Here is a 12,616-nt window from a genome sequence, read left to right as displayed (position 1 = left end):
AGGTCCAAACCCGGACAGATCCCAGCCGTTTCCTGCCCGAGGTCCCTCCTTCCAGAACCCTCTGCGGGGCCTGAGCGTCGCATTCATTCTTTCTGTCCCCGGCCTGGGGGCTGGGTGGCCCGTGGGGTGGGCAGCATGCACAGGGCAGGACCGGGCGGGGCAGGTGTCTGCCAGGCGGGAGCTGCCTGAGCGACGGCCCGAGGTGTGGTTCCCCCTCACGTTGCAGCCACGGGGATGCTGCTGTCCTCAGCCTGCAAGTCGGGGCACAAGACAGAGAGGCCAGGTCACGTCTCTGCAGTTACACTCTCGTGAGTGCCTGCTGGGGTGGAACCTGGTCTGTCTGTCTGTCTGGCGCCACAGCTCGGGCGCTGCTGCACAGGGAGCGAAGGCGTGGGTGAGGGGCTCAGACCCTGGCGGCGGGGCGGGGGTGTCACCGGGCCTACCCGGCTGACCTCGGCGTGACGTCACAGTGCGTTTTGTGTAGGGGCTAGTGCCGCGGCTGTCGTGCAGGAGGGTAGACAGGAGCTCAGAGCAGGGGTCCCACGGCAGGTCAGGGTCGGAGGCTGGGTTTGGGGGCGGGTGGTGGCACTCACAGGTGCCCGAGCCGCGGACGCGCTGCCTCGGGCTGTGAGCACAGGTCCTGAATCCTTGGGCCCGGATCTGAGCCCTTTTACCACCCCCTGGTGGACATGCTCTCGCGTCGCTCGCATGAGCTTCATTGTCTTCCCTGACAGAGGCCCAGCAAGCCATGGAAAATAGTAATATCTTTTTAAGGGTACATACACGTGATCGAGTTTTCTATGTGTCAAAGGGAAAGGGGGGAGGGCACACAGGAGAGCTGGGAGTGATTATTCGAGGTAGCGGGCAGCCCCAACCCTAAACCTGGGGGGACCGTCGTGCCTGGTTATTGTACTGGTTTGAATAAGTAATAGAATGAGGGGGCACGCCAGGAAGATCCGCGACAGCAGGTCCCACAGGCCAGGGCTTGTTATTAATTCTCCGCCACCAAGGGGCGTAAAAAAGACCAGAGTAGTTTGTGGTTGTTAATTTTATTATTAAAAATAAAGAAATCATGTAATAATGGCCTGCACAGAGCAATCGTGAGAACGTGTTCTGGACAAAGCGTGGTGATTAACCCGGGTCTGCTGACCCGACATTAACAGACAGGAGAGGTCTAGGCTATGTTTTTCCTTTTCATGGGCTCTGTGTTCCATAGGATGGCATCCTGGGGCTCCTTAGCCAGAGAAACCCTGGCCGTGGAGAAGGACACCGTAGGCAGGTGTGAGCGGGGCTTCACGGGAGTTCACTGAACAGTTAGAAGTGCACACACGTGTGAATAAAATGAGAGAGGGTCAGGCATGGACCAGTGATGAGCACAGGTTTTTAAACAAGATTATGAGGGACCTGGTTCACCCCCATCCCCCAAACCCAACATGCTTCAGGTCCCTGGCACTGTGGGGAGCGAGCCTATCAAAAGGTACACGGGACCGTCATTGGTCTGGGGCTGGACGGTGGCATCATGTGTAGCTACTGTGGAGTTAAAAATTAATCAGATGAGTAACAAAATAAATGACAGGTGACAGCGGGCTGAGAATGGGCCACCGAAGGTAGTGCTCTATGGCGTGAGATGAGTCTGCTCAGGGGCAGCTGTGGACTATTTAAAACAACAGAACAAAAGCACGCTGTTCTCTCTGCGGACAAGGGGCGTTGGTAGCGAAGGACTAACTGACGTTTTTGTGCTGGGTTAGGCTGAGCTCACAGGCAAGTAAAAGCAGTAAAAGGGACAAGTAAGAACCCAAAATGAGCTTCTGTGTGGGATCAAAGATTATTATGACTCCAGCTCTGCCCCCTGGGCCTGTTGGGAGCAAGGCCCGCGCTGGTCCCTTTGCAAGAAGCGTGAAGACAGGTGTGTGGTCGTCGCCGTTCTTGGTTTTGATGAGGGCGGTGAGTCCGTGTGTGCGTTGTGACAAACTTCTGGGATGGAAAACTGTGTACCATGAGAGCCGCGCTTGGGCCAGTGGGAGGCCGCCGTGAACCAAAGGCTGTCACTCGCCCTGTGCTGCTGGCCCGACGGCCTGTGGAAACACCTCCTTTGTTTGATTGTAAAATGTCTTCCTTGCGTTCCACAGAATGGAGGCCCCAGCGCGGGTCTGGTGGCGAGGAGCGTGGCTGGGAGCTCTGTGGAGGTGAGCCGTGGACCGCGCTGTGAGTGACAGGTACGCAGCCAAACCAGGGGTGGCCCGGCACTGAGGCTTGTCGCTGTGCCGATGAGACGGCCAGGAGCCGAGGGAGGGGGACGCGTGTCCTGGGGCACAGCTGCCAGCAAAGCGAAAAATAGTAGAACTGGGCTGTTCCTCTGTCGGGAATGGGCAAGTAAGCAGGAACTACATACTTCTATAACTGTATTAATTTTTTATATGTGTATAGGGATAACTGTATTATACATATATGTAACATATGTGTTTGTATAAGTAGAATTGTTATTTTTTTGTTCTTTGGCTGAGTGGTGGACTCATGTATGTTTATTAATTTATTAAAAATAAGTAGATGCATATATAAATCAAAGAGGGTTAAGAATGGGCTAATGAAGACAGTGTTCCACGACCTAAGATTTATGATTACACAGTTTTGCAAATTTGAGGGACATTAAAGCAGAAATATCTATGTTACTTTATTTCTTTTATACACTATGGCTTATAAACACTTCCCTGTTGATAGTTTAGGCTGTCAAGTCAGTGAGAGAGGTGCGCACAGACATCAGGTCTTGGTAGTTTTTAATTTAAGTTTGTTTGAATTACAGCTGAGAAGCATTGGTGGTTTTCTATTTGCTGGATAAGGCATTCCTTTATGATTTCTTAAAGGGATAGGTAACCTGAAAAAGGGGTGCTCCTAGGCCAATGAGAACAGTGTTTCATAAACTAAAGCGATTAATTCATTTCTACACAAGCGACAGCCAATGAAAACGATCCAGGACGTTCATTTTGCGCCATTCCTTCCTGTTGCACACAGCGGACGCACGATAGTTTATTTAATCGTGCAGTATTTGCGGGAATTTTGACTCTTACTTGGGTGAATAAAGTACGGAAAAGAAAATGTAAGCAGTAGTCAGTGTTCTTAAATCTTTGGCTGGAAAGTTGTTCAAAGTGCTCGTAAGTAAGTAAATCCATGAATGAGCACATTAATAAATAAAACAAACATGGGTCAATGATGATGCTATCTCATTATCTCAGAATGAAGATTATTGTAATTCTGTAGACCCAGTGTCTATTTAAAAACTGTGTTGGTTAAGGAATAAGTAGTTCCTATTCTTGTTTTTGCACAGGGATGCATTGGATGTCAATTTCAATACTAAAAATAAATAATTACATGAATATTTAAAACACAAGAAAGGCCAAAACACAGACTGGTGATGAAAATGACCCAAGGATTAAAGGATTATAGTTCATTTATTTTTGTGCTCTTGACTTCCAAAAAATAACCTAGTCTGTTTCTTTCCTTGTATGTACACAGTTTATTCTGACGCCTCTCCGTGGATAAAGACCTCTTTGAGCAAGGAGCCCAGAGGGAGATGAAAGGTAATGTTCCACTTGCGGAGTGAGACATGGGATGCGCGGTTGCTCATTAAAACTGCCTTAGAAGTGATCAAATAAAACAAAAAGGAAGCCTCAAGGACCAATGATCAAAAATGATGATCCCTCCAAATTGGCTTCATTACAGAAAGCTCTAGGCTTGTTACCAAAGGGTGAAGAGTAAATGCTAGGCCCGCGGCACTTTGGCATCGATGGGCCAATGCTGAGTGTCTGTAATAAAGCAAGAATTATTATTAATATGTTTTTAGAGCACTGATGTCCATTAAAAAGGTGCAGACATTAATTTCTAAACATAAATAAAAAAATGGAAGAAAACCGGTGCTGAGTGTGTGTCAGATGATAAGAATTATTTATTCACTGAGTTCATTAAATAACAACAAAGATCTGGCTGGTTATCGCTGTCGGTAATGAACAGGCTGACAGCTGTTAGGTTATTTAGAGTTTCTGACCATCTTCTTCGGGCTCCAAGTTGTACGCTGTGAGGGAATGAAGGCATCTTATGGTCACAGGGAACCAATCCATTAACAGCAGGCAAAGCTTTAAACAGTTAAGGGGATGAACTCAGAGGTCATTGCCGGGGCTCACATACGGCCTGCATCCGACCTATTTAAGGATCACAGGTAAAGTCGTGTTATATTATTGCTTCGGTTGGGGCTATTGGTGTGTTTACTCTTGTGAACTATCATCTAAAGTCTATAGGGCTAAATCAATCCGTGTCTCATCAAAATAACTAACAGATGAGCAAATAGATGCTTACGTGAAGAGGGTCAGGAATGAGCACTGGTGAAATGTGCCAGCGTCAGACCAACCCAATTTGGGACACGTGTGGGCCGCTGAAATGGGGCACAAGCGGGCACTTCGTTCCCTTCACAGTTGCTTAATATTTCATTTTGCTCTTCACCGCTGCTGACTGACACAGCCCACCAGTGACGAAGATGTAGGTTCTTAACGTGCTGAGAAAGAGCCCGAGAAAGATGGGAAATTGTTCATGAGGTAGAGTGAGACATTCTTGGATTTTTTTGTTACATGTTTACCATTTCAGAAAAAGGAGGAGAGGCCATAGCAAGCAGCAGGCATGGCCCCGGTGAGTGTGGGTCTGCACACAGAATACGGACTGACCCAGCGGCAGAGTGGGGCCCACGGTGGGAAGGGATCTGTCGGTTACTTCGGGGGGAAATTAGGCAAACGGCAGAAGTTAGCAATAGTCGTACATCTTAGTCTCGCTTTGCTGTGATTCACGGAGCGGAAGTAGTTTTTACTCAATAAATGAATGAGTAAAAAATGCATAAGTGAATATAGAATAAATAGTCCCAAGCTCAGACCCAGGGACGAATACTCTGGGGTGTCTGAGACAAGGATTTTGATTAAACCTTGTCACTCTGAAGTTCATTATTTAAAATGTAATTTCCTTCCTGTTGAGACCTGAGCTTGTAGCTGAAGTTAGGGACACAGGCATCTTGCTCTCGGCTTTGGTAGATCTTAGGTGTGGGTCGTCTGTTAGTGAATCAGTGTGTGGGTGAATAAAGAAGCATATCGATGAATAAAGACAAAGAGAGCTAGATATTTACCAATTATGAGAGTATGTAATGAGATACTATCAATTATCACTCAGTGGTTTCTGAGGATCTGAGGCCTCCTTAGTGAAGAGTCCTGGGCTTTTCCCATGTCGATGAGAAACGTGGACCGACGTATGTAAGAGTCACTGGGTTGGCGGTTGTTAATTTTATTAAGGAAAGGGAAACATATGTTCTTCGGCCAGTCCTTTTCTATGGCCGCGTAGTATTCCATGGTGTAAGTGTACCACAGCTTTTTTATCCTCTTGTGCTGATGGGCACTTGGGCTGCTTCCAGATCTTGGCGATTGTAAATAATGCTGCTGTCAACATAGGGGTGCATCTATTCTTTCAAATTCGTGTTTCAGGTTCTTGGATATACTCCCAGAAGTCAAAAGGCAGTTGCATTCTGAGTTGTTTAAGGAAACTACTGTTTCCCACAGCGGCTGCCCCAGTCTGTGTTCCCGCCACAACGCACAGGGTTCCCCCTTCTCTGCATCCTCGCAGCCTTTGCACAGAGACAGACACAGACCACAGTGCTGATGGCCAGAGGGAAGGGGCAGGGTCGGGGGGAGGGGGGAGGGGAGGGAAGTGGGGACATCCGTAAGAGTGTAAACAATTATAATAAAGTAGAAAAAAAAAGAAAAGGAAAGGGGAGCAAAATAAACACTGAATTACAGAGCTACCTGATTTAAGAAGACCAAGGGATGGGTCAGTGTTAAGAATGCATTATGATTAAATCAGTTCTTCTCAATCAGAATCATGTTTTGAAAAACACAGGTAGTTATTTTTCTGTGGCTGTTGAGTTTATGGACAAATGTTAGTGTAAGTTAGGACTCTTGCCTGGGTTTATGAGTATTCATGATATTATAAGTGAATTAAGGAAGAAATTGTTTCAAAAGAGGACAAACAGTGAGGATACTCTGTCCTTAACATGTTAAGCGCCATGTCTGTCACTGGTGACTTCTGTCCAGACAGCGTCAGTCACTGGTGACTGACAGCATACTTTTCTAGAGTATTTAGAAAGCATTTCTAAAAGAATACAGAGTACAGATTGCCATAAATATATACAAGAAATATATCTCATGATATACGTGCAGGCTCGTCGCAGCGTTGCACAGACCTCCGGCGGCCAGCTCTCGGTGAAGTCGGATGTCAGGGCCAAACGGGAAGGGAGGCAAGACAGGTGGGCGCTGACCGTGTTAAGGAAGTTTATGACTCTCGCTCTGTTCCGATGTCCAGGTAAATGAGGGGGTGTCGGGGCTCTGCCCACAGAGACACTTGTCTGTGACAGTATTTTAGATCATTTTGCATTTGTTTTGGAAGAAAAAAAGATAATAGTAACAAGACATTTCATGAGTAAATAAATGAAATCTAAACAAGTAAATGAATAACTTCATTGGTGAGAACAGGTGAATAAACAGGATGTGCATTTACCTAATTTTAATCAAGGAGGACCACCCATGTCAAGGCTAATCCAGCTCTGCCTGCGTGTGAGGGTCTGACAGACAGAATCTGGAGCAGGCGTAGCTCTCAGTTCTGCTAGCAGGTGGACTCGGCCGTTGTCTTCATGTTGTGTGTACTCCTAGTTACATGAAATGAAAAGAGGGCCACTTCTGGGTCAATAGCATGAGGTGGAAACATGTTTTTGAGAAACCTGGCACAGCGGAGCTCAGTTCCCTTCAAAAACCCCCACGACCTCAGTTTTCTAAAATCTGCCTTTTACTGCACAGATTCAATATACCCGCCTGATGTACTCAGCGATTATCCGGCGATGAAGACCTTCGTTGTCACTTCTCCGGAAAAGGGGCAAAGGCACTCGTGTAAGTAACAGAGTTCATGGTCTCGGCTTGGAGGAGATTTCCACGTTGTTTCAAAGGAACAAGTGGCAGCTGCAAACAGCAAGTCACAGTGTCACGGGTGGAGCACTATTGGGGTTGTGTGACCAACCGCTCGCTGATTAGGGTTAGTCCATTGTCGGACAAATGCGACCCGTTAAGAGCAGAGGTACAGGGCTTTGCATCCATTTTCAGTGGTGCGTAACATTCCACTTTATCTTTGCACCACATTTAAAAAAATTCCTTTCTTGATAAGGAGCTAGGTTGTTCCATCGCTGATAGGCACACCTAGGAAGCTAGAACATATCATCAGTGTTCTCACTGTGGGGTAAGGTGGTAGGTCGGTTGTGCCACTTATAAAATATGAAGAAATTAAGTGAAAGACGCATGAGCTAGCAGAGGGTGGTAAAACCCATGGGACAGGTGTGAAGTGAGGTTGTCGATTAAACCCTGCACGCAACACTGAGGTTCAGTTAAAAAGAGGACTCATTTATTAGCTCTGTGAGAAATAAACCTGTCAACAGCTCTCTGCAATATTTGAAGATATTATTCTTGGGTTTTTGTGACTCATTGAAATCAATTTTTCTCAGTCAATCTATGAATGCAATAATCAATAACTAATGTACAAACGGTCAATAAACAAAGTATAAATATAGAGAGGAAGGAAAGTGTTGAGCTTGGGTCAATGATGTAAAAACCAAGAATATCCATTAATCCCTAAATTCTGAGATCACTTAGAAATAGACCTCTAGCCCTGGCTGCTGTGGCTCAGTGGATTGAGTGCTGGCCCGTGAGCCAAAGGGTCTCGGGTTCGATTCCCAGTCAGGGCACAGGCCTGGGTTGTGGGCCAGGTCCCCAGTTGGGGGCGTGTGAGAATAATCAGTAGATCGATGTGTTTCTCACACAGTGATGTTTCTCTCCCTCTCTTTTTCCCTCCCGTCCCCTCTCTCTAAAAATAAATAAATAAAATTTTAAAAAAAGAAGAAGAAAGAGACCTAAGGGAACTGAGTTCAGAGCAGAAATTCAAGCCCATTTAGGAGCCTACTCTTAGTAGTTCCTGGGTGTGGATTGTGTTGATTTACGTGATTTAATGAATACATGAATAAATATATGTAAGTGAATGAAGACAAAGAGGATCACATGGGTCACTTATGAGAGAATGTCAGGAAACAGGAATTATTAGTAATGTAATTGTTGATGACACGTTCCCCTTGGGTGGGTGAAAGCTGGAGTCCCTGGAAGCCCTGAAACATGGGCACAGAGGCGTCCGCATTGCTGTTCTGGGTTGGTGGGAGGCTGCGGGTGTTGGTGTTGTTAATAAGGAAAAGACGTTTACATGCAGAAATATTTATATAACTCGCTGGGAAGAAGCAAACATGGGCCAGGGCTGAGCATGTGTTATCTGACACCAGTTAGGATTAATTTACTAGTATTCACTGAAGTTATTTTTAAAACAAAACAAATGAAATGACATATAGTCAGTTACTTCTGTGGGTAACGAGCCCATGGGCAGATGTTCGTGGTTTTGGTGTGGAAGTACAGGGTCTGTAGATTCTCAGTAACGAAATATTGTTGTAAGTTTTTGAGTCATGTGATTATATCTCAAGCAGTTACTTAAAAGAGGGGAAACAAGGCTGATCAGTCCTGCTCTGACCCCCCGACGTCCTCATTTCTTTTCCTGGGATTAGGTGCACGTAAGGGTAGCACGTCAGTTCTGGGTTTCAGTCGGAGAGCTTCTGTGTAATTTTATTACATTTATAGTTTCTGTGGTTTTATGGCATACTCTGTATTTTATATAGAATATTTTAGATATTTGTTACATATACTATGTATGTATTATATACAATATATTTTTAGAAAAATAATGACAATTATATGGGGGGCAGAAGTAGGTTTATAGTTGTTTGTGTGCAAAATAACACGATAATAAATAATAACACAAGAATAAACTGTTTCACACACTCACAACTGTAAACCTGCTTTTGCCACACCACGTGTATATCAAATTATATACAATGATGATCAAAACATATGTATATATTTAGGAAAAAGAGATGAGATTATTTAATTAATAATTAAAGAAATAAATGAGAGAATTTATGAAGTCACCAAACAGAATGAAGCTAGGTTTACTGGTGAGCAGGTGCCCTGATGCTGGGTGTGAAATCTCCCTACCTTGGCACGAGCCCGTGAAATACTTCCTAGGTTACTAAGTGAGAGTAGAGAGTCCGCGGCCACACGGACCTCTGGCGGGCGTGACGGGCCTTCTTCGTGACCCAGATGTCGGATTCAATGGCGATTACTTACCACGCTGCTCACAACGAAAAACAAAATAAGCCGATACGGGAAAGGCGTGCGGGTTGGCACCGGTAATGAGAGGGGGGCGGTTTGGGGCAGGTGACTGATCCGGCAGCGCAGAGGTCACGTCCGCTGAAACCGCCTATGCTGGGTGCTGGGAGCCGGCCCGCCCCGCGGCCAGGTCCCCCCTGCGCTGAGCGGGGCGGCCTCGGTGGCCCGAGAACTCAGAGACCCATAGAAGTACCCGGTCAGTGATGTTTTATAAAATAAACACCAAGCAGAGACTAAGGCTGGTAGCACACGAAGAACCAAAGTTCACGATTCAGCCTTCCCAGGGCCACCACGTAGTTATTTTACTTTGGCGTCAGAGTCTATTCCCAGACCCCTTCCTTAGGAAAGATGGAGGTCGCTCACCTGCGGAGGGCGGAGCACCAGGGAGGAGGGGAGGCCACTGCGGTGGCTGGGAGGCAAGGAGGCAGCTCATATTGTCCTTGCTGCCACCCGTGCGTGCGGATGAATTAAAGAGACGCGCGGGAAGCCATCGCAGTGTGGCGGCCACGCATGCCGCCCCCTGGGAGGCGTCAGGGCATTTGCTCTGTGGGACAAGTGTGAGCAGACTTATCTTGGTAACACCATGCATCCCGCCCTTGGCATCTGTGGCGCGTGGACACTGACTGCACCTTAATGCGCGCGTGCAGAGTGATCCCGAAAGGGGGTCTGGTGAAGAAGGCGAGGAACGCCACGTCCGGACCAGTGCTGAGTATCCGGAGGTGTTTCGGGGAAGGGTGTTGATGGAACCCTATAGTCCTGGGGTCATCGCAGAGGAGTCTCGTCAGTCCCTCTGTGTGAGCCTCTGTGGCACAGCAGGGAGGATTCAGGGCCCTCTGTACCTGCCGCGCCTTAGGCGTGGCTTTCCCATTTTCTTGTTAGAAATGAAATAACAAGGAGGGACAAAAAGGAAAGGGTGAAGGAAGAGCAGGAAAGTCATGTGGTGCTCAATAATGAGAGTGCCTTTCGAGACATTTCGGAAGCAAATAGACAGGAACGTCTGAGATTAAATGTCGTTATTACGGATTGATGGTGGGTTGCTGGTTGTTCATTTCATTAAGAAAAGGGCAAAATATTTGCATAAGTAAATAATTATCTAATTTAAAAAATAGAACAATTGTGGAGCAATGATGAGAATATGTCATATGACAAGAATTGTGATTAATTGTACGATCACTCGCTAATACTATTCAGAGCTTTTGTCCAATGAGTTATAATTATAAATGACATAATTATATATTGTTATAAGTGAGTGAGTACATTCATATTTTGCTTACAAATGAAAAGCACATAGCAATGAGGAGCCTGATAATGAAATAAGGAAAATGATTAAATGATTACCTCGCTTTCCACAACTGACATCCATAGTTTTTTAAACCCAGGCTCTTTCCACTTTGCATGATGTGTGTGTGGACCGTCGCACACAATAGTATGAATTGTAGCTCTGGGTTGCTGCCCATCTTACCATTTTGCCTTTTCTTTCTGTGGTGAACACCTGGTGAAATTATCCTGCGAGTAAGTAAACGGATGAATGAATGAATGAGTTAAAGAATGACTACAGTAAGTGGAGTTAGGCATAGGCCATTATCAAGAATATGCCATAAAAAGATTTAAATTTATGCTCTCAGCACAGGAAAGATCCGTTAGAAAGGACACTTTAGACTCCACTTATGCAAAGTATTTGGACATATTTATAATTGTCATAGTTCTGAGTTGTGGGTTAGGGAGTGGATTCCATGGTATTCAGTAGAGTGGTTAAAATTAAATAATTCAGGAAATAAAAGTAGTGATATTCTTGGGCTAATGAAATGAAGTTTTATGTCTATTTTTAACTCTATAATATCCTTTAAAAATACTGAAATTTGTTTTTTCATTATTTTATTTTTTAAAGTATTTTCTATTGTTTTATTTTTAGAGAGAGGGGAAGGGAGGGAGAAAGAGAGGGAGAGAAACATCCATGTGTGGTTGCCTCTTGCAAACCCCCAACCAGGGACCCAACCCACAACCCAGGCCTGTGCCCTGACTGGGAATCGAACCTGCGACTTCCGGGTTCACAGGCTGGCAGCCAGTCCACTGAACCACCCCAGCCAGGGCTTTTTCATTATTTTAAAGCCTCCTTTTTTTCCTTAGAATTAGCACACTGTAGCTGATTTAATCATATTTAATGATAAAGATTTTCACTAACAACTTTGTGTTTAAGAAGCATAAATACTGAGGAGAGTAACATACAAAATTTATATACTTGGTTAGGGGAACTTGCCCCTGGGTGTTCACTGAACCATTTGAAAGTATAAATAGCTACATAAAAGAATAAAATTAAAGAATGCTGTACATCTTTAATGAATTAAAGACTGCTATGCAATGATGGGAATAGATTACGAACCACTGACCATGATGGTTAATTCCGTTCGCACGTGGTGGCCCCCTAACAAAAGGTGGAGAACGTGAGCCGTGGAGTGGGGGCAGGGTCTGCGTCCAGAGTCGGGACGGTCCCTGTCTGGAAGTCTGCTGACGGTTGCAGGAAGAGATGAGGTGGGTCTGGAAAGTGAGCTCATGACCGGCTAAGGAAGCACGTAAGTGAGTGAGGGCAGGGAGGGCCACGTGCGGGCCAGTGTGAACTGGTGTGACTTCTGTTAGCGCATGTTTGAAACACTGTGCTTCCGAGATAAGTCGATCAAAGCTCTGAACCCTCCCGTAATGACAAAAGGGGCCGATACACCCAAGAGTATATGTTGCTCCTTTGATGGTTCGGTGGGCTGCTTTAAATAGAGAAGGACAAGAAAGAGGTTTACATAAATATACAATTGCCTAAATGACTGTCTTACGGAGAGAGGGCCGAGCGTGAGCCCGTCCTGAGAATGTGCCGTGTCACTAGAGTTAGGACGGGTCTTCACTCTGCTCCCTGAGTGTTTTAAGCAGACGCACAAAATAGAGCCCGCGGCGTGGGTACATGGAACAGACTAGCAGGTCTCGGGAGGGGATGGGGGGCTGGACGGAAGAAGGGGAAGAAATGAGCCAGAGGACGTACGTAGGCATGACCCACGGACAACGACCGTAATGCGGGGAAGGCCAGGCCGTCGGGGACAGGGGCTGGGGGACGCCGGCAAAGAGGGGGAGTGGCGGACATCGTAATGGTGTCAGCAGCGTGGAACATTGAGGGCTTGGGTACTCTTCCACGGGCCACGAGTGTGGAGACAGGGTATTCCACGCTCCTGTCCAGCGCCCTGGTGTTAATTGGGATTGATATGCTGTTATAAGGGAATGAAGGGGTGCATTTATATATTGATTAA

The sequence above is a fragment of the Furipterus horrens genome, unplaced genomic scaffold (assembly GCF_987537825.1).
Source record: "Furipterus horrens unplaced genomic scaffold, mFurHor1.1.pri manual_scaffold_21, whole genome shotgun sequence".
Classification (NCBI taxonomy): Eukaryota; Metazoa; Chordata; class Mammalia; order Chiroptera; family Furipteridae; genus Furipterus; species Furipterus horrens.
Note: the sequence above shows the minus strand (reverse complement) of the source record.